General features: G+C 37.4%; 1 pseudogene; it reads left to right on the forward strand.

The window, feature by feature from the left end:
• The first annotated feature begins 1,125 nt into the window (after positions 1 to 1,125).
• On the forward strand, positions 1,126 to 17,065 carry LOC133825045 (rac-like GTP-binding protein RHO1; annotated as a pseudogene).
• The last annotated feature ends 4,697 nt before the right edge of the window (positions 17,066 to 21,762 follow it).

Below are 21,762 nucleotides of genomic sequence, written 5' to 3' on the forward strand. Positions count from 1 at the left end.
CTATAGATGAGTCTATATTGGATGAAGAGCCTAAACCCTGTAGGACCCAAGGCATAATAATATTAGTGTCCCCATTCCACCAATAGTCCATATGTTAGAGGCTTTACCTTGTCGGGTTCGTAACCCTGACCCGATCATAATAGTTTATTCCTCTAGCTCGGAGGGTAGGGTTCTTGCTTTATTCTTTTCCTTTCATTACTTTGACTAATTATTTCTTGTATCTGAATTATCTGCTCATCCCTTTTCAAGTGAAGATATGGACCTGAAGCACATCTTTAAGTCTGATGGGGTCAGAGCTTGACCCGTAATTAAAAAGGCCAGAATTTCACTGAAGAGCACCTCCAAACCTGGAGCTCCCACTGAATCTCCTGCAAAGGATAAAGGTGCTAGCTTCACTTAGAAACAGCAACAAGAAATGCAACCACCAGCTCTGGTAACTGTGGTTACCGTTCTTGAGGCTCCACCACCTCTTCCTCGTGATGTACCTTCTCCGGTTTCCCAGGTTGTTCAGAGCGAAGTCCCCTCCATTCAGATCCCAATCAAACCCCTCGAACTGGAAAGGATCCCCGAAGAACTTCGAGGAACCGTCTATGACATGGCGAACCATATGGTGGGTCACGCCTATTGAGCCAACGTTATGGACCTGAGGGCTGTGGAGGAGCATTCCCTGGGGATGCTCTGGAGTCCACCTTAGGGATAAACATGACTATGAGTCATCTTTCTTTCTCCTATATTATTTCCATCTTCTTGTTCTTTTGTTTTACTTTCGCGAGCTAATTTTGTCAAGTGTCTTTCTTTTGTAGTCTACTTTAGCCCAACTCCGAGGCATTGCCCAATTCTGAGCTGAAACAAAGGAGCTCAAGGCTGCCCTGTCGTGTCTCAAGAGAATGATCGGATAGCCAAAGACCATGTCCATGAGGTGGCTAACAACAGGATCAGTTGCAGGCCGAGATCGACAAGAAACTTGAGGAGGTTGATGCACTAAAGAGCAAGCTATCCGAGGTCGAGGCCAAAGCAAAAGATGATGCTGAGAAGGTGAAGCTGGATGTGGCAGAGTCAACGAATTCCTTTGAGGAGATGCACTACTGGTGCTTGGCTTACAACTAGGATGGAGATTTCTCTTTGATGGAGCTAGAGCATTGGGGGTGTTCTCTTGCCAAGTTTCAGAGCCGATTATCGCAAGAGCCTTCTGAGATTGTGGATGCTTCCAGAGCTGTTGAAGGGGAGGGCGAAGAGGTGTCATCGAATTAGCAAGTTGCTAGGGCTCAGTGATGTTTTTATTCCGTTTATTTTGTTTACTTTTTCCTATAATTAAGTTCTCACATATTGAAACAAGCGCCTTCGAATTAGATCGAGATTATTTCTCCTCGAGATAATCATATACTTTTTAGTACATGTTCGTTATTTTGTTATCTATTTTTGTTCCCCTTAATCTTTTGTCTTCTTATGCTTATAAATTTCGAATTCTTGCACACTCGAAATCATAGGGGTTATCTTTAGATCGAGATATGTTTTTGATGGCCTGACTAAACAATTTTAGTCGATATCCTGGTTATACCCAGCAATTTGCCCGCCTAATAGCATTATACCTGTTAGGAATCAGGCATCGGACTTGGTTATGCCCAGGAGTTTATCTTCCTAATTGCATTATATTTGTTAGGAATTAGGCCTCGGACCTAGTTATGTCCAGAAGTTTATCCGCTTAATAGCATTATACCTGTTAGGAATCAGGCCTTAAACTTGGTTATATCCCGGATTCCCTAGTTCACTTCTAGATTTTATTTTGTTCCTGAATTATCCCAACTTAGTTCGTATTCAGAGTTGCCTTGAAAATTTGAGCTTTAAAAAGCCACTGAATAATCAATTTTCTAAATTCTAAGACTCAAATTTTATCCAATTATGTTAAACTCTTTCAAAAGCTCTTCGAGGGTTATATTCCCCCCAAGCGACCATAATTTAAGCATATTATAGATTGATTTTACAAAATGAGCACGTGACACATCACAAGAATATGATGAAAATAATGGTTCTCTGTAAAAATCTAGTGTTATTTAAATAGAATGGCTTTTATAAATAATCCTTACATGGAAAAGTACCGAAAACATCAAAGAAAAACTAACCATGTCAACTATTACTGATAGTATTTTTAAGATGTAGGGCATTCCAGGTCCATAGGACTAACTCTCCACTTAACCGAGCAATTTTAAAGGTTCCTTCACGGAGGATTTCCACAATCTGGTATGGCCCTTCCCAGTTCAGTCCTAATACATCGTCCTTGCGATCTTTACTTGCCAAAAACACCCTTCGAAGCACTAAATCACCGAGTCTGAGTCTAGAACCTTTCACCTTCGAGTTAACATAACGAGTGATTCTCTGTTGATAATAGGCGAGCTGCAACTGTGACTATTCTTGTTTTTACTCAATCAGATCCAGAGATGCATTGAGTAACTCATGGTTTCAATCTTGAATGAAGGTTTTATGTCTATGTGTGTCACTAGTGCCTCAATCGGAAGCATAGCCTCACTTCCGAAAGTCAAAGAGAATGGAGTATGTCCTGTAGCGGTTCGATTTGAGGTTTTATAGGCCCAAAGTACTTGTGGGTGCTGCTTGGGCCATAATCCCTTGGCTTCATCTAGTCCCTTCTTTAAGCTCGCCTTTAGGGTTTTGTTTACAGCCTCGATCTACCCATTATCTTGCGGGTATGCCACTAATGAGAAACTCTTAGTTCTGTCGTATTTCTCACAAGAGTATGTGAAGAGATCGCTATTGATTTGAGTTTTGTTTTCAAACACAATCTTTTTAGGGAGCCCAAAATGACATATGATGTTTTTTACGATGAAATCCAGGACTTTCTTCGAGGTTATGGTTGCCAGGGGCTCGGCCTTGACCCACTTCGTAAAATAGTCGATGGCGACAAATGCATAGTGAACTCATCCTTTTCCTGTTTGTAATGAACCAATCAAGTCAATTCCCCATACTACAAATGCCCATGGGGATGAGATCATGGTTAACTCAATAGGCGCAGCCCGGAAAATTATGGCAAAACATTGGTACTTGTCGTATTTCTATACGTATGAGGTCGAGTCCTTTTTTAGTATAGGCCAAATATAGCCCTGTCTCAATATCTTTACAGCTAAATTTTCCCCCAACGTGGTCTCCGTAGAAGCATTCAAGTATCTCCTGTAGAATAATTTGTGCTTCCCCAGGAAGGACACACCGCAAGAGTGGCGGAAAATGCCCTCATTTGTACAGAATTCTCTCAACCATAAACATATTGTGAGGCTTGGTTTAGCAATATTCTTGCATCCTTTCGGTCGTCTAGTTGTTTATCGGTTATGAGGTACTCCACTATGGATGTTATCCAGGTCGGTTTTATGCTTGGTTGTTCAAAGAACTCCACCGGGGCTACATTAAGTGTATCCCCCTCTTTGATGGTGGAAAGTTTGGCTAAAGCATTTGCATTGGAATTGTGTTCATGAGCCACTTGTTCAATGGAGCAGAACACAAACTCGGAAAACTTTCCTTTAACCTTGGCTAGGTAAGCCACCATTTTCCTCTGAGCATGTTGTAAAACAGGAGACACTTGTTAGTGGATTTTGAAACGAAGTGGTTTAGGGCCTCCACTTTTCCAGGTTAAGCTCTGCACTTCTTTACACGACCTAGGTGAAGGCATTTTTAGTAACGACCTGATTTTCTCTGGGTTCTCCTCTATCCCCCTTGTGTTGACTATGAAACCCGTAAGTTTTCCCGACCAAACCCCAAAGGTTCACTTTTGGGGGTTTAACTTCATGTCGTATCTCTTTAGCATGCCAAAATATTCTCCAGGTCAAATAAATTTTTATTGGTTGTCTTTGATTTAACGAGCATACCATCACCATACACTTCCATGTTTTTCCTGATCTGGTTAACGAACATTTTTTTGACTAACCGTTGATACGTTGTACTGTCATTATTTAGCCTGAATGGCATCACTTTGTAGCAATATACATTATTCTTAGTCATGAAGCTAGTATGCTTCTAGTCTGCAGGGTTCATCACAATCTGGTTATATCTAGAATATGCGTCCATGAAAGACATGAGCTCGTGACCGGCCGTTGCGTCTACCAATTGATCAATTCTAGGTAGTGGGAAACAGTCCTTAGGACAAGCCTTGTTTAGATCAGAGAAGTCAGTGCAAGTTCTCCACTTTTCATTTTTTTTGGGACCAAAACAGGGTTAGCAACCCAAGCCGGATATTTTGCTTCACTGATAAATTCGCACTTAAGTAGGTGAGCTACTTATTCCTCTAAAGCTTCCAATCATTCTCTCCCCAAAAGCCTATATTTTTAGGCCTTTGCAGGCACATTCCTTTCCAAATTCAGAGTATGCATTATTACATTCAGATTGATTCCCACCATATCTTTGTGTGACTAGGCGAAGACATCCAGGTTATTTCTCAAGAACTCAACCAGCTCCTTCTTCCTTTTGGCCATAAGATTTTTCCTAACCTTTATAACCCTTGAAGGTGCCACTGGGTCGATACTAATTTCCTCGACCTCCTCAAATGCTTGGAGCTTAGACCTGTCTTCACCTAATCTCAGATCAATGTCCAACTGTTAGGCGACCTCATTATCTCCTTCTCGAGGTTCTTCCGCCCCATGGGTATTGTAACGTCCCAAATTACCTAATAAGACTTAGGGCCTTGATTAGGGGGGCATGAAGGCAAATTATGGAATATTATGTGATTCTATTATGAAATATGTGGTTATGTGATATATATGTGTATCATTTTATGATTCAATTATGAGTTATATTATAATATGACTAGATATGCATGTATAGGTGTATTTTATGCATGTGGGGCCGTTTCTTATTAGAAGGGAAATTTTCATAATTTGGCATTTACAGATATATTTGGAATATATGTTCACATATGTGATATGTGTGTGAGACTAAATTATTATGTGGATATATTTGGGTTACTCGGACGAGGCGATCCTAGGGACCAAGTTAGTGGGAAAGTCACAACGGGACCGAATACCCGACTCGAGGTGATTCAAGGGGTATTTTGGGTATCTAGTGCAGTACTAAGATATTGGGTAATGGGAATAAATATTCAAGGATATATTCAAAGTTAGTGCCATTAGGAGAAAATTCTAGTGATTTTGACCATTTTACCCTCGGGGACATTTTTGGTACCCCAAGCCTTGAGACTTGTTTAAGGTTACTTAAACCCTAAGTAAACCACACAAACCACCATAAAAAAATAGAAAAACAAAGGAGCTAATACTCTCTCTCCTGTTCATACTCTCTCTCTTTCTTGATTCTTGGGAATTTCTTTTGATCTAAGGGGAATCGAAGCTGGTTTAGGCTCAGGATTGCTTGGGGAAAAGCTTAGCATCGTTTTGGGCAGCATAGGTAACGATTTCTAGCCTTAAATCTCTATAATTTTCTCTGGTTTTAGCTAAGATCTGGAGTTTGGAACTCAGTTCTGAATATGGAGAATTGATAAGGTTTTGGCCAAGTTTATGCTTAGGATTTGTGGGTATTGAGGTGCTGAGTTGATTGGAAACTTTACTTTTGATATTTAGCTATGTTTGGATAGGTTTTTGGTGAGATTTAGCTTGAAGAAAATGGTGAAAAAACTTGATTTTCATGTCGAGTCACGAACATGTTCTTTGGGCGCCGCACCTCTCATGAATGCAGGGAGAAGGAGGTGTCGAACCTCCATTTGAGTCATGACGCTAGTAGGTGCATGCTGCGGTGCGTGTGGTCTAGAGGAGAGCCCTTGGGCCCTCTGACTTGGGGCAGGTCGCGGCTCTTTTGCCTTGGGCCGTGGCACTTGAAGATTTTTTGAGCCCCAGGAAGGTTTTGAGTGTGGGAACTCAAACCTAAGGGCTTAGGATCGATTCTGCTACCCGGTTTAGTAGAATTCGACGTCCCAGAGACTAGGACTTGGTCTGGAAGCCTTTATTCGTTCGTTATGACAAGATTCTATATTATGGTTATGAATAGGTTATCACTAGGGGCTCGAAACTGGGATTGTGATTGAGGGTTGTTCTTATTATACATTTCACTCAGACATAAGGTAAGAAAACTGCACCCAATACGTGATATATGTAATTAGGGCTTGCCCCGGTTGTTAAGTATAATTATGAATAGGGCTTGACCCCCTTAGAATCAATGTGATTAAGGTTATGTTTGTGATCGTTGATTAGGCATGATTCACTACAACAAAATAGGACTACTACAACATTAAATTATAACAGTAATGAAAAAGTATTATGCTACATGTGTTAAAATTATAAGGCGGGTTCACTAAAATTTTAGGCGCCATATATGTTTACTTTTTCATTTATTTTTCCGCCAAGTATATAAAATATTTATTTATCATTTTATTTCATTTTCTCTACATACTTCATCTTTCTCTGAGACCTATCTCTCTCGGTCTCTCACTCCCCTTCACGAAAGACAAATCCCATTTCATTCAAAGAAAAATGAGAAGGCTACACCACATTCGAAGGCGATATAGGAGTTCTGGTTCGTCGGCAGTGGAGACACGACTTCTCTTTGACTCAATCTCTGCAGCTTCGCCTCATCGACTTCTTTGACTCTCATTTTCACTCTGAACTCGACGACGCCTTCGTTTGTCCCATATTTTACGCATCAACCTCTTTCATTGTAAAAGCTCATAAATCATCAACCCGAATTCTTAGCTACCTTCAAGCTCGATACTTTTTTGCAAAGAGAAACCATGGCTACTGCATCTGGTTCGTTTCAATTCCCTTTCTCATATTAATTTAAAATTTCTATTCTCACAGTTGTTCAATTTTTCATACTTAGAATTGATTTGGGAATCGACACAATGTTTAGGGTTTTCTTTAGGCTTAGATTTGTGCATTTTGAATTTGAGTAAAGGCCTTTATTTTGGGTATGCCTTTTGTTTTCGTTCTTCGCTTGCTGTTCTACTCATGTTTGAGTTTTTGTTCTTCGGTTTGAATTGTAATGGGAAAGAATGCTCGAGAAAATTCAACCCCATTTAATCGTTTTCTTTATTCTTTCGTGGATTTTCTTTTTTTCTTTCTTTTTTTGGCTGTTTAAATTTCTTTCCTTAATTGCAAGAAATAAACTAAAGCTTCGAATGTGTTTTTGGTCCCCTTTCTAAAATTGTTTGGTTTTAGTTGTTTACTCTCTCTTTGGAAAGATTATCTGATATGCGATTGCATATCATTTTGTCCAATGACCAAAATTTAGATTGTGGTTTTGTAACCTTTGAGACTGTTTTTAATTGTATTAATGTGCTTCTAGTTTGTAAGATTATGGGTTTTCAATCCCCTACTCTTAAATTTCCAAAAAAAATAGGGTGGTTTCCTTTTTGATTTGTAAGTTCTGGAAGATGAATTCTGGGTTTGTTCTACAATTGAAATCATATTCATTTTGTTTTTTGGTGGAAAACAGGATTACGTGCCAACTGTTTTCGATAATTTCAGTGCAAATGTTGTTGTGAATGGAAGCACTGTTAACTTGGGATTATGGGATACAGCCGGTAACTATGCATGATTAAAATTTAATTTAAACAGTTGTGTTATACAGATTTTCTTTTCTGGGTCTGAGTTTGTTTCTGTGGAACAGGACAGGAGGACTATAACAGGTTAAGACCCTTGAGTTATTGTGGGGCAAATGTTTTTACAGTGGCATTCTCTCTCATTAGCAAAGCTAGCTATGAAAATGTTTCCAAGAAGGTTAGGCTTTGTTTTTGTATGGGCAGTTACAATTTATTATAACATTCATTTGGAGTTGGTAATCCCATTAATGCCCTGATGTCTCCCATCACATTTTTTATGTTTCTTCTCCAATGGATTCCAGAATTGAAGCATTATGCACCCTGTGTCCCAATTATTCTTGTTTATTAAGTACCAAATTGTTTAGTTGATGGAACTTCTAATAATAGCATGAACAAGAATGAACCTTTTTTTCATTTTTTCCCTTTCCTTTGATTTTGATGAGCTAGACCTTTGAGATGATAAGCAGTTCTTTATAGACCATCCTGGTGTCGTGCCAATTACTGCAACTCAGGTGAAAATTCACTCCTTACATGCTCTAATGGATTACATAATTTCACTTTTTTTTTTATCTTCTTTACATTGACCTTTGTATCACATTTAGGGGGAGGAACTGTGAAAGCTTATTGGAGCACCTGCTTATATTGAATGCAGTTCAAAGACACAGCAGGTATGTAGTAGTATCACTTGCTCAGTAAACTTAGCTTTTCCCTTCTAATGAAATTGGCTTTTTTTCTTAACAAACTCGCCTCGACTACAAAAAATCTCTCTTTCCACAACAAATGAATATTAGCTTTTTCAAAAAGTATTATAATAAGTAAGATTAAAAAGAGGAAAAATTAGATTTCTGAAAATTATAGGCAGGACAAAAAAATTTAAGCGGAAAATGAAAAAATGTGTAATACTTTTTGCCCAAATCCAATTTTTCTTTCTTTCACCTCATTCTTTTCTCTCCGCCCAAGTCACTTTGACAATTAGCCTCCATCGTACAACTCCACCTCCATCTCCATCACAGCCTTTGTTTTCTTCTCTCCCCTAATTTGAAAAATTAACCTTCCCTATCTTCTCTATGTAGATTTATACTACTTTAAAGCTTTGAATGATATATGTAAAGATGATTGAGCAAGAGATTTGTAGAGAAAAAGATTAAGGGCTAAAAAGGATAAAACTTTAGAAGGTAAGCTAAGCATTTTTTTTTTCAATTTTCTCTTCCAAAACCCCTCATTCATGAGTGGGTTGTTCTGTACAGAGACAATATTATATTTTTTGTTTTTTGGTCATTATATTTTGGTTCATTAAATGATATCCACCTCACATCATGGTGCTCACTAGCTTTAAATTTGTGGCAGCTGGTGATTCTATAAACTTATAACATAGTATGTAGTACTAGTTTGATTTGTGAGATTTTCGCTGATTGGGCTTTTTATATGTTCAAATGATTTCCTTGAAAAATTCTATTTTATAAGTTCTAGTCATTAGTTTTCCTTCTTAATTTCTGATTTCTTTTTATTTTTCCTTATTTTTTGATGTTGGGGTCTATTGTTGGGCATTATTGTAAGTGTTTATTTACTCTCGTCCTTCTATGATTTGTATGGAACAATTAATTTCCAATTTGTTTTATGTTCAAATAAATTCAAATTTTATTCTTTCTCATGTCATTAAAAGTTTTACATCACTGTCTTTTTCTTTGTAATTTCATTTTAGCCAAATAAGAAGATTTAACTCCATCTCTATTTCGTTTCTCTCTCTTATCTCTATTTCAAATGGTATAATGAGCCTCTCTCATGGATTTATTTTTCTTAACTAATTCCGCCAAGGTCTCTTCTCGTAATGATTTTTGAGAAGTTAAGCAACATTGTTGGGAGTTCCTTCATCTGCCAAAGAAAATATTCACTGAGTTTGGTATGTTCTTTCCATTTTCTTTTATTTTGTTTGGTTGTTTTGTGACATATTACTCTTTGTTTGTTGCTACTTGTTTGCAGGTGGCATTTTATGAGAGTGAGATACTTGATTTTATGTTGGTATTTTAGGCATAAAAACATGGGGCAATCATTAAGTATTTAAGATTTTTTTTTTCACATTTTCCAAGCAAGAATACACATGCAGTTGTTTAAAGTTGATTTTTTTTTTTGTTATTTTGTTTAAGAGACTTTACAAATCTAAGAATACCATGATATTTTTGTTATTTTGGCTGCTTCTTAGTTATTTTTAGTTTGTCAACTGAAATTCTTTTAGCTGTGCTATTTGTTTAAAGCTGTAGGAAGTTAGAAATGGCAGTACATTCTGATTAGCATGATTAGTGATATTGTAGTGTACTGTGCATGATTAGCATGCTATGAGACTGTATTATATTTTATGTACTTGTACAAATGTACTTGTACATTCATTATAATGTCGTCTGTGGATTCTGCTTACATTATATAACCATATTTTGACCATGTCAATCCTTTAGGCTTTCTTCAAGAGTTTGGATTTGTGCTTATCTCATTATTAGTTTTTATTTCTTTAAAATTTGTAATCAGTTTTTGATGGGTGCATTGTGTAACTATCAGATTTTTCTTGGTTTTATTTTCTGATGGAATTTACAGTTGCTGATAGATTTTTGGGACCAGGACTAGTTCTTTTGTTAATCTTTAAAGATGCTTCATTTTCCATCTTTTATATTCGATGACAATGCATCATTGTACACCAAACATAGTGTTTTAGAAAGGAACTTTGTTGCTTGAGATGTCTTTAAATGACTAGTTTTGTTGTCCTTATGGGGCTTACAGTGACTCATTAATGTAATCTCATTTTTTTCTTAACACAGGGAATACATTTATTTCCAAGAAAGTTGACAACAAGAAGAAAAAGAAACTTAAGAAGGTGGAAGATAAGATGCTTGGATGAGGTAAGCTTTTTATGGTACTCTTAAATGCTTTATTTAATATTTCAGTGACCTTATATTGCATGTTGTTTACGTTCTCACTCTATTTCCTTTCTTAATATTGATACGATACTGTTGAAAAAATTCGAGTGTTGGTCAATATTGTTTTAGAGTCAAATTTTAGTGCTTCAGATCCTTGTGCATATTGGCTTGCAAGTTAATTTCTCTTTCATAAGTGCTGAATTGCTTCAATTTAAGTTGCCTTTTGGACTTCCCTGAATTTTAGTGAAACATTATCGTCTTTTAAGTTGCTCATGATATATACTTGGAAGTAGTCTTTTTATAAACTATGTTATATTCTTTCTTTGTTTCATCAACCATTAAACCATCATTTGTATGACAGGTGGTCGTGAGGATGCAAAGTTGTCTATTCCAGCTACTGTTGTTCTTCATTATATGTTCATGCCTGCTGAAATGAGGGTAGGTTAAAGAATGTCTATGGCTTTAAACTCTCTTCTCAATGGTTATTTACTAGTTTGCTGCACACTAGTTGTAATGCGAATTTTTATGCTAACAAAAGAATCCACCTTTGTTACTGGCTACACATGATTGACAAATGAATAATGCCTTTTGAGATTAACCTTTTCTTAACTATTCAGTTTTAAGTTGCTTGCCTAGGAAATCTTTCTGAAAACTAATGTGCTTACCTTAGTGATGTAGCTACACAGTTACTCTTTTAGGAGTTTCTGGATTTAATTTTTTTATTTCTATTCTGTCCTGTCCTTATCCACATAACCTATTATGATTATAGGATAACACTGATTTTTCTTTCTTTAATATGTCATCTTGGACAATTATATGTACTAGTTGACTTAAATAAAAATGATATTATAATAAAAAATGCTAAAACAAAATGTCAGTGATAGTTATACTTCTCTTTTTGAAAAAAAAAAGAGTAAAGATACCATATTTAGTGGATACAAATGTCAATCTGTCTTTTACCGTGAGTTAAAAATAAAATTGTCAAAGTTTCTTTGAGAAAAAGTGACTAGTCCTTGTGCATCTGAATCAACTCATTCTTGTATGAAATTGAATGTTAAAATCATCTTTCTCAGGCTTTCATGTCTACTTTATACCTAGGTCGTGATATTTTCTTGGGCTTCTTTTTATTACAATGTAATAAAGAAATTTACATAATTGATAATTGTACTAAAGGTTTTGCTCTTTATTTTTAATTGATTTTGGGTTCCATGTCAATTTGTTTGGGTTAGTTTGCTCTGTTTGCTTGTATAATTTAGGGGTTGTCGAAATTTTCAAAGTTTCTATGTTCTCTAAGCTTAGCTTTGATCCAATTCATACCAGCCATCTAGGGGACTCAGGAAAAAAAATGTAGACCAAACAGTAAGACAATGCATGGAACAAGTCCTTCAGATAAAAAAATAAAAAAAATAAAAAAACTCAGAAGTCAGTCTCTTCATCAGGGCAGCGTAGGTTTGTTGTTCCTGGTGATGGCGAGGAGGATTTGCATTTGGGTGGTAAAAATTTTAGGCTACAAACCAAATAACTTTATTACCTTGCACTCTTTTATGTGTGCATTACAAGTTGAGCACTATGTGTATATGTTTTTGTGTTTGCATGTGTGCATTAATATTTTACTGTGGTACCAACTAAGTGAAAATTTTGCATGTATTACAATAACTCAACATGTTTCACATTGCATGTCTCTCTAGTATATTATCTTTTCTTTTTTTATTATAATTATTTTCTATATATCAAGCGTGTCTTCGATATTAGTTCCATGGCGCTTCCTGAAATCAAGTGTAAAAATATTTCAAGACAGCAAAATCTAACAGATCCTTCTTAGCAGTCTTACAGTTTTCAAAGAGGGTCATATCCATCGACTATATTTTCCTTGTCACTTGGTCCTTCGACAGAGCTTCCAGATATTCTTGTGTCCACAGGTTCTTCAGGGTCAGTTCATGCTTTATCACTTGGGTTTGCTTTATGCCAAAGGTGAGAACCGTGACTGGAATCTGTAGATGACAGTACGTAATACTCATATTTTCTGCATCTAACCAAATTTATATTTTAACATATTGTTATTTCACATGTATGCTTGCTGTTGATTACTTTTGAAGATTGTTTATTGCTCTATGGGGGTTTATATAACCTGTTATAATTCTCTTTATTCAATTTTCATTTTTAAAGTTTCATAATTTAGTCCTATTGGTTGGTGCTTTTATATAGAGAGTAATGAATGATTTCCAACTTTCTATTTTATCCAAGTAGTATCAAGCTACCAAAACGTTGATATGAAATAAATATATTTGTAATTGACTTTTTCAACTATGCATGCTGTTCAATCTTCACCTTCGAAGGAAAAAAAAAAAAAAAAGGTCCAGAAAATTGACTTATGGATACATTGGGAAGATCTTCAGATTGAACTAAGCACAGGTTCAATTTTCTCTTTTAAGAGAAGGGCCTACTTGATATTTTTAATTGTTAGAGCATCATATATAATGAGCATAATCTGTGTAAATATGTGTATGTATGGTTGTATAGTTGTACGTTTTAGATTGCACAATACATTTTTATGTGCAATAATTTATGCTAGTTTTGGTGATATAATGGTTACATTTGATTATATTTGGACATTTAAAATGGGAAAGAGGTGGTGCAGCTTAGATCTATGGAACTTCCCATAATAGTTAGAACCCTTGATTAGATATATGTAAGTTACTTTCAAGTCATCTGCTTAACTGTCTTCACAAGATTGCATGTAATCGTAGTCATCCAACTTATCCTCTTCTGCATAGGGAGCATTTTTTCCTATAAACTAAGAAATATCAGTTAGCCTTATTTGTATACCATTCTCACTTTACAGAAGCAAAAGATCAAGTATTATTCTGGGATCAATAATACCCGAGTCTGTTTCAGATGCATTGGATCCGGCCCATCATGGTGTTCTTCATAGTGCTGCACCAGCAGGAGTTAAGAGGTAAGAAAAATCAAATTAGTTTGACTGAGATTAATTTTCCTTCATCCAAATTTATCATATTATTTCCTTTATGTGTCACACACCGATTTGTGAAGCCCACAACTTTTGATGGTATTTTTATCTAAAGTAGATAACAATACATTACTTATTATTACACTCATCACTTTTACGCATGTCACTATGGAATGGGGTAGTGACATTCGTTTTGCATTAAAAAAGAGCATTACAGAACTTTTTATGATCTGCTGTTGGCTGTGGCTTTTTTGATGTTGTGGATATACTCAGGTCTCCATTGCCCCTGTTTTTTTATGCACTACCATTCTAACTTTGGCCCTTTTAACTTTCAAGTGTCTCATTTTACCATTCTAATCATGTTTTGTCCCCTTATTTTATTGTTGACAAAAAAAATTAGGTCTGGGGTAGTGACAATTCATATTTTTGCCATACTTACAGTATAATAAAAGGCCATGTGACCTTTGTCAAAAAAAAACGTATAGTGTTTGGTTTCTTTGTTTGCTTTGGTGTAGTTGTGAATTCATTATTTTGTATGTGGTGTCCTCTCTCGGAAATAATTTCCATAGTATTTTTTTTGAAGTAATTTGTAATGCTAGATAATAACAATAAAATATTTCTTTGTTTATTTTACAGATGTGACAAGAGAAATAGAAAAGGATACTTAATTTTGAAGGCTTTGTGTTGGACAGCTGTAGAATATTTTGTGCTGAAAGTAGTAACTTTTCAATATGTTGAATAATTAAGACTACTTGAATACTTAAAGAACATTTTGTTGTTGATGACAGTGTTGAATGTTTTAAAATAATTTTTGGATTGTTAATACAATGTTGAATGTTTTTACTTTTTGTTATTTGAAAATCAAGTTAATTTGATGATGCTAGTATATATTAGAATGTTAATTTTAATTATATAAATAAAAAATACAAATATAATATAATAAATTAGTGTTATATAAATGAATATATAATGAGAATTTAAACTTATCTAAATATTAAAATAATACGAAAAATGTGTTATAATATCTATTACAATAACACTTTTTATAAGTAAAGAATTTTGTTATGCAAACTTCATTATATAACACAAAAAATGTGTTATACTAAAGTGTAGTATAACACAAAAAATGTGCTATACTAAAGTGTAGTATAACACAAATTTATAAGTATTGAAATGTGTTATATAATCGACTATAAATAATATAATTAAACACTTATCTATTTATTAAAATAACACAGAAAGTGTGTTATCGTTGACAGTATAATAACACATATGTATAACAATGATAAAGTGTTATGTAAAGTACCCTGACCTACGATAACATAGTCGGTCTTAACACATCAAAAAGTGTTATGGTATGTTTTGATAACACATTTTTGGTGTTATTAAAAGCATTTTTTCTTGTAGTGCTTGAATACCATGTGTTTGGATAATTGTGTAATGATTGTTTCCATTGTCTATGTAATTAGGGCTCGGCCCTGTTAAGGAACATGGTTATTACTATGTCTATATTTCATTGGCTGAAATACATGATTAATATGTATGCATGCTTGTATCGTCCAAAGTATGCTTATTTGTATCTGTATCTATTTATATGGTTATTTGAATATCTGGTTAAGGCCTTGACTTATTAGTCAAGGGCGGTAATAGTGTGCTGAGCGCTGGTTGAGAGGCTTAGGCCTAATTAGGGACGTACTATTATGTTTGTCGACCTTATGGTCATTGGAAAACAAAATGCTTGGCTGGCGCTATGGCTAGTTACTCAGAGCTAGGGCAAAGGGCCCCGGGTGACTCTATGGTCACATAGCTAGGGCATAGGGCCCTGGATTGACTCTATGGTCATCTATTCAGGACAACGGGCCCCAGAATGATCCTATGATCATTTATTTGTAATTGTATGCATTCATGAGTAGGTTATTACCGCTGGGCATGGTAGATATGCGTCTGGAATCTGTATTTACTGTTCATGCACATGTTTAAGTTTTCTTAATGAACCTTGGCTCACCGGTGCTACGTGGTGCATGTAAGGCAAAAGGGAAGCTGAACTAGCCATGAGTTGGAGAGCTTCGGTGGTAGTGTGTACATATGCGTCTACTCGACCACCACGGCCGAGGATATCTTAGAGGAACAAGGGTTGTATCCCTTTTTTTGCCGCTTAAGCCCGCTGGTTGTAACTTTTGACTTGTATATAAACTTTTAAACATCTGTTTATATTATTTGCGAGATCCGATGTATGTACTAAACTTGTAAATGAAAAGTCAACGTTTCATTTTAACCAAAAAATTTAACCCTAACCCTTGTCACTAACCTTAGTTACACATTTATAACCATATGACTTGATTAGCAAGTCTGGAACTATTAAAGTACACAGTGTAACGGTCCTGGATTAGGAGGACGTTACATGTAACTTCCATTACCCGGGGCTCCTCGCCTCCTTCAACTATGACCATTGCTTGATGCCCGGGTTGTGATTTTCCCCTGGATAGCCAAGACCATTACACTGTGTGTTTATAAAAGTGCCAAACTTGCTAATCAAGTCATTTAATTAAAAACGTGTTACTGAAACTATAATGGAACTAGGGTTAAAAGATTTTGGTCTCAAAAGCTGCATTTCTTAAAAATAACATTTTTTGTTTACACGGGATCCCCAAAATAATAAGACTAAAACCATTTACAAAGATTCAAGATTTAAATACAGTAATTAGCCATTCTAAGGCAAAACAGACTATTAGGCATTCCCTATCTTGATCCACTCCTCGGCCATGGCGACCGAACAGCTGACTATGTACATTCAGCCCCGCAACTCTCTATCTCAGGATTGATCCAACTTGCCTTTGCTTTTACCTACACCACGTAGCACCCGTGAGAAAAGGCCCAGCAAGAAAACACAACAACAGAGCATAATCAATCAATAAACAATCCACTATCTCATATCACATCAGCAAGTTCTCATTAGACCAAAAATCCATGATAATCAAGTAATCAGCATACCAAACATAACATTTCATATCAATAATTAATCACAAATGATAACTAGGGTTAGCGCCCTTAGGCCGCACCCTCTGTTTATCCCACTGACTCTGGCCTGCTTAAACCAAGCTCAGTGAATATTAAGCTGTCCTCGGCTACCAGTGGCCAAGTCGTGCCCTGTGCACAAATATTGTATACGACACCCTTAGGTCGTTTATCACATGTCCCATGGCATGACACCATCTATGACATTATATAGATACCAGGAGCACTTAGTCCCATCACGAACATATAACCCGGTGCAGTTTTCTTACCTTTAAACTCACTAGCTTCGTTCACTTGATCCTCAAGCACGATCCCTCTTGAGCCCTAGATCAGAATCATCACCAAACCTCAAGTCAAAAACTTAACCTCGTGACCAATCCCGAGCCCTCAAGAAGTCCCAATTCCACCAAACGGGGTGGTGGAATCAAACCCCGAACCCCCGGGAAAAAACCCTTGAAAATAACTCAAAAACCCTCTTCTGGAAGCAGGGTAGCGCTACAGCGCTACAAGCAGAACCCAAAAACCCCCAGACAACCTAGCCTAGCGCTACAGCGCCCAAAGGCTAGCGTTGTAGCGCTACTCACAGAACCAGCTACCCTGCATTTTTCCTTCCTGCGATTTCCTCGAGCCAACCGTTACCAAAACTTTTCCAATCTTCAACCAAACTTAAAAACAAGCTTATCAACATACTACACTCATCCGAAGCATCCCAAATACACAAAACCCAATCACATGCATCCCTAAACATAGAATTCACCATAGATGAACCTAGAGTTAAAAAACTCAACTAAACAACAAAACTTCATAATTCAAGTGTCCAAGCTCAAAGTTTCTTACCTTTAATTGGAAAGTTGATGTTAGGATATCCTCTACTCTTCCTTGACTTCCTCCTCCTCAAAACCTTGGCTTGAATTCCCTAGAATTCCCATCAAATTCTACTTAGATATCAAAGTTCAACACCAAAACCAGAAAGTGAAGAAAACCTCAAAGTCTTATCTTCACTGAATGAATTTCCCTACCAATTGCTCAAGCTTAACTCAGAAACCTAATTGCTCAGCTTGACCTAGCTCTCCTTTGAACTTTGCTTCAAGAAACCTCAAGAAAATGGTGGAGAAGAGCCTAAACCGACCTTGCTTTTCTTTCCCTTCTTTCTCTTTCTTTCCTTTCCTTTTCTTTCCTCCAGACTTCTATTTCATTCTACAAACTCCACTAAGCATAAAGCCTCAGTTATGCCTATCCTTTATAAGCCAAATGACCACAATACCCTCCCTTAAATCCTAAGTCTTTTAATCCACCTAGGGGCATTTTGGTCATTTCACCCAATTTCCGCTAATTCCTCGAGTGTCTCTAATATTTATCGCTTACTTCCCAATACTTAACTAATCACTAGTTATATTCCTAGATGTCAAAATAGACCCCAATATATTCTCTAAATTCCATAAATACCCCTAGGCTCGCCCCGAGCTGGGTATAAATCATCGTCGTGACTTTTTCGCTAAACCGCTCACTAGGATCATCTCGAACCACAGATCACAAATATATCCACCTAATAATGTGGTCTCAACAATTTATCACATATATATATACAATTATGCCCTCAACGGGCCAAAATTACGATTATGCCCTTCTAACCTAATCAGGGCCTACATGCTTACCAATACACATAGTCATGCATCTCAGATATTCAAATAGTCATATAACATACTTTAAATCATTAAATCACATATATTCCAATTATGCCCTCTCAACACACTAATCAAGGCCCTTAAGCCTCATTAGTAAATTTGGGTCGTTACAAGTGTCCTCTTCCGTGAAAATGATTGGTTGTTTCTCCAACAACTGTTGTTTTGATAATTGTTGCTCTGGATGTATTCAGTACCATTGTGGGCTTTCATCTCCTTTATATAACTTTTTTGGGCCCCATTTTTCGTGCCCGGCGAATGGGGTCATCCAACGATAGTGGTTATATCCCCTCCTACTATTGGAGGGGGATCGACTTGGTTCCTCTAGTCTATTTCAGCCTGAGGTTGACCATTCAGATTATCCAGGGCTGGATGAGTATTTTGCTCAGTTCGTTGGTTGGGAACTACTCGGGCATACTAGGCTAACGGTCTAGCTCGGATGAGAATTTCAATCTCTTCCTTTAATTGTCAGAAATCATCAGTGTTATGCCGATGTCATTGAGATACCAGCAGAACTTAGAGGGATCTCTCTTCGCCCTCTGGTGCCTCAATGGCTCTGGCTTCTTCCATGGAAGGAAATTTTAGTACGCCAGGAAAATATTCTCTCATATATCAATCAGGTCGGTATAGTTGGTGTAATGATCTTGAAATTTTCTCCAGGCTTGTTCTTTTTTGTTTCATTCTGGATGCCCTCACCACATCTGCCACTGCTCTAGAGGGTTGAACAAGGGTCTGGCTGGTTCCTGCAAGAGCAGATCGCGCCTCCTCCAGATTTATCCATTCCTGAGCTCGTACTAGGAATTCATCTACACATTTTACTCCTATTCGTTGGAGTTATTGCCATAAATTACCTCCGACCGTGACGCCCATTCTCATCTCCATGAGCTTGGAGCTATCATCAACATCCCTAGCTCGTGCTGCTGCATTGGTGAATCTACTCAGATATTCTTTCAGGGACTTACTCGGTTGTTGTTTTATGTCAGCCAAAGAATCGTCCTCAACGCGAGTTTCCTTCGAAGGTCAAAACTGTCTCTTAAATTTGGAAGACAATTTTTCCACGAGGTGATTGAATGTATTTTATATTTGTTGAACCATAACCTGGTGGGTCCAATCAAAGTTGGGGGGAACAAGATACATCTCAGGTTGAACCCGACATTGTGGGCCATCATTAGGGTATTGAATGTCTCAAGGTGATTGGATGGGTCTGTGTTTCCATCATATGAAGGCATGGTTGGCATCCTAAAGTCAATAGAATACAGAGCTATCGCGATATTTGGAGCAAAAGGCTCAAGCTCCTCATCGGAATCACAATCATCAACTCCTTTTCCAGGTAGAAGCCTCTTCATCTGCTCCTCCATCAAGGCTAGACACTCGAGGGTTGGATCTTTGGTCTCTAGGTTAGTTGGGAGCTGATCACCATCCCCCATCCTATTATATCTGTTACAAGCTTGAGCTCAGTTAGGTGGGACATTCCCATGGTCGCGTACAATAGACGAATCTCCCTCGTGCTGAGTATAACTCACATCATCATGGCGAGCAGGATGCCTCCTTTGTGAGTTCAAATGATCACATAGGTCATGATGTGGATCAGAATGAAGACTTTGTGCATAACTCAATTGATTCCACAGGTCACTTTCAGATCTGCCTCCACGTTGGGTCTCCATCCAGTAACTTCCGTTAGCAAAACTTACAACCCGCGAATGAGATCAAGGACCTAGATTTATAGCGCGAGGTCGTGGGACATAGACATCCTCTGAAGGAGGAGGATTTATCTTGCCATCCCCTCGAACTATAGCGTTCCTCTGTGGGCGTGGTGGTGTTGGATGTCTAACTGGTGATGGCGGGAGTCTTATCGATGAGGCTATCCTCGTTCCATTGGGGCACACTAGGTTAGCCTATCTCGGTTCTACCCCGATCTCCTGGGTCCTCTATGTTGGAGGCTCTTATCATGGCACAGATGGATTCCCTGGGGTATTTTTCCTCCTTGAGTTAGTCTCAGCTCACCCTGTTGAGTTGTGAACATTCCTTGGAATCTGTTCAAAAGGCACGGAACTAGGGGTCACAGTTTTGACCGATCGACTAACATGGGGACGATAGTTCGTATGAGGGTTAGAAGGTTGAGTACTCCATTTATTTCACTCGAAAGGAGTAGAGCTCAGAGTTGCATTCCTGACAGAACGGCGGGATTTGGTCGGTTATTCCTGTGGGGCCTATGGGACCCACTTTGCATCTTTCCAACGTTAACATTGGTTGCAAGAGGTGGTAATCGAGCCAGGACCTCCTCGATATGCTTGTTAGCCCGCGCGAGATGGCTCCTTAATTGGGAATTTTCCATTCGATGGTTATTAGATACCCCGAATTGGGATTTGGTGGGCCTAATGTTGAACTCCAAGTATCGTCTTGGCCCATATGTTGCTTTTCAGGGAATTGCTGAGCGTCTGGGCCTTTTCCTGTGCCTCTAGATCACCAAGCTGCTCTATTTCATTGTCATGCATAGATCGGGTGACCACCATGATGACTGTTGAGTGAAATTTTGCGTAGGAGATTAAGCATTACAATGAAAGCACCAATTTTTTGACATGATTTTTCGCCAACAGCGGATTAAGAAATTCGATAAAAAAGATATTAGTGCTCTTTTATAAACCATAATTAATCAAATGAACAATTTCTCACACTCGCACTTTTACGTGGTTCAGTGGTAAAAATCCACCTAGTCCATGAGGCAATATTATTAATCTCTTACAATTTCTGCAGAGTTTCTGTATTATAAAAGCAGTCCCTTTTTTTGTCCATTATCCCTGATATTTATATTGGGTATTCCTGGACATGTTTGGGTAACTGTGTGCAAAAATATGGTAAATAATCAATCAGGATAATGTCTCATTTACATAGGGATAGATTGCCTATGGAATTTACATCCGTTATCTCGGGCAATAAATATGTAATGGAACCTGGGCATTGATGAGCATATAAGGAACCTCTAAGTCTTTTGGGATCCTTCATTGTGCATCATGATCAGGTTTCCACAAGCTGAACATTTTCATCGATCTGGATGTCGAAGAGCTAACGCACTTTGATACGGAAAAAGTTCAGATTATCCAGAAGGCGATCTAGCCATCACATATCTCGAACTTTGTTATTGTCTTGAGAGGCGATCTGGAGATTATCTGGTTGTCATAATACCAAGTCTAATTTGAGCTGCTCACATCAGAGTTAGCTAGATGCTCTACTTGTATGCTTTCTCCATGTGTTTGTCTGCCAGTTGTACCCCTGTGCTAAATGATTAAGTTCATGCTTATATTGGGGTACAAAAAATTCCATTACAGTGTTATTTGCACGGGAAACCTCATTTCTTGACTCAAGACTCCCGCTTTTCCGCTAAGGACAACTGGTAAGACAACTTATGAATATAGGGCTATAACATTATATGACTAATTTTTAAATATTAATACTTAAGTGTACTGTTAGAAACTAGTTTTAGAAGGTTACTTAAGACCGTTTTCTTAAGGGGGTTCACATATTCATAAGTAAGGTAAGCAGATGTGATTATTACACCCAGCTAGCTACCGATATCAAAAAAGTAAGAACTGGGTACCTCCCAATAAGTAAGTAAGCAAGCATCGAATGCCTTCAGTGAATTTGTAAGTA

This window comes from Humulus lupulus, chromosome 3 (genome assembly GCF_963169125.1).
Source record: "Humulus lupulus chromosome 3, drHumLupu1.1, whole genome shotgun sequence".
NCBI classification, from domain to species: domain Eukaryota; kingdom Viridiplantae; phylum Streptophyta; class Magnoliopsida; order Rosales; family Cannabaceae; genus Humulus; species Humulus lupulus.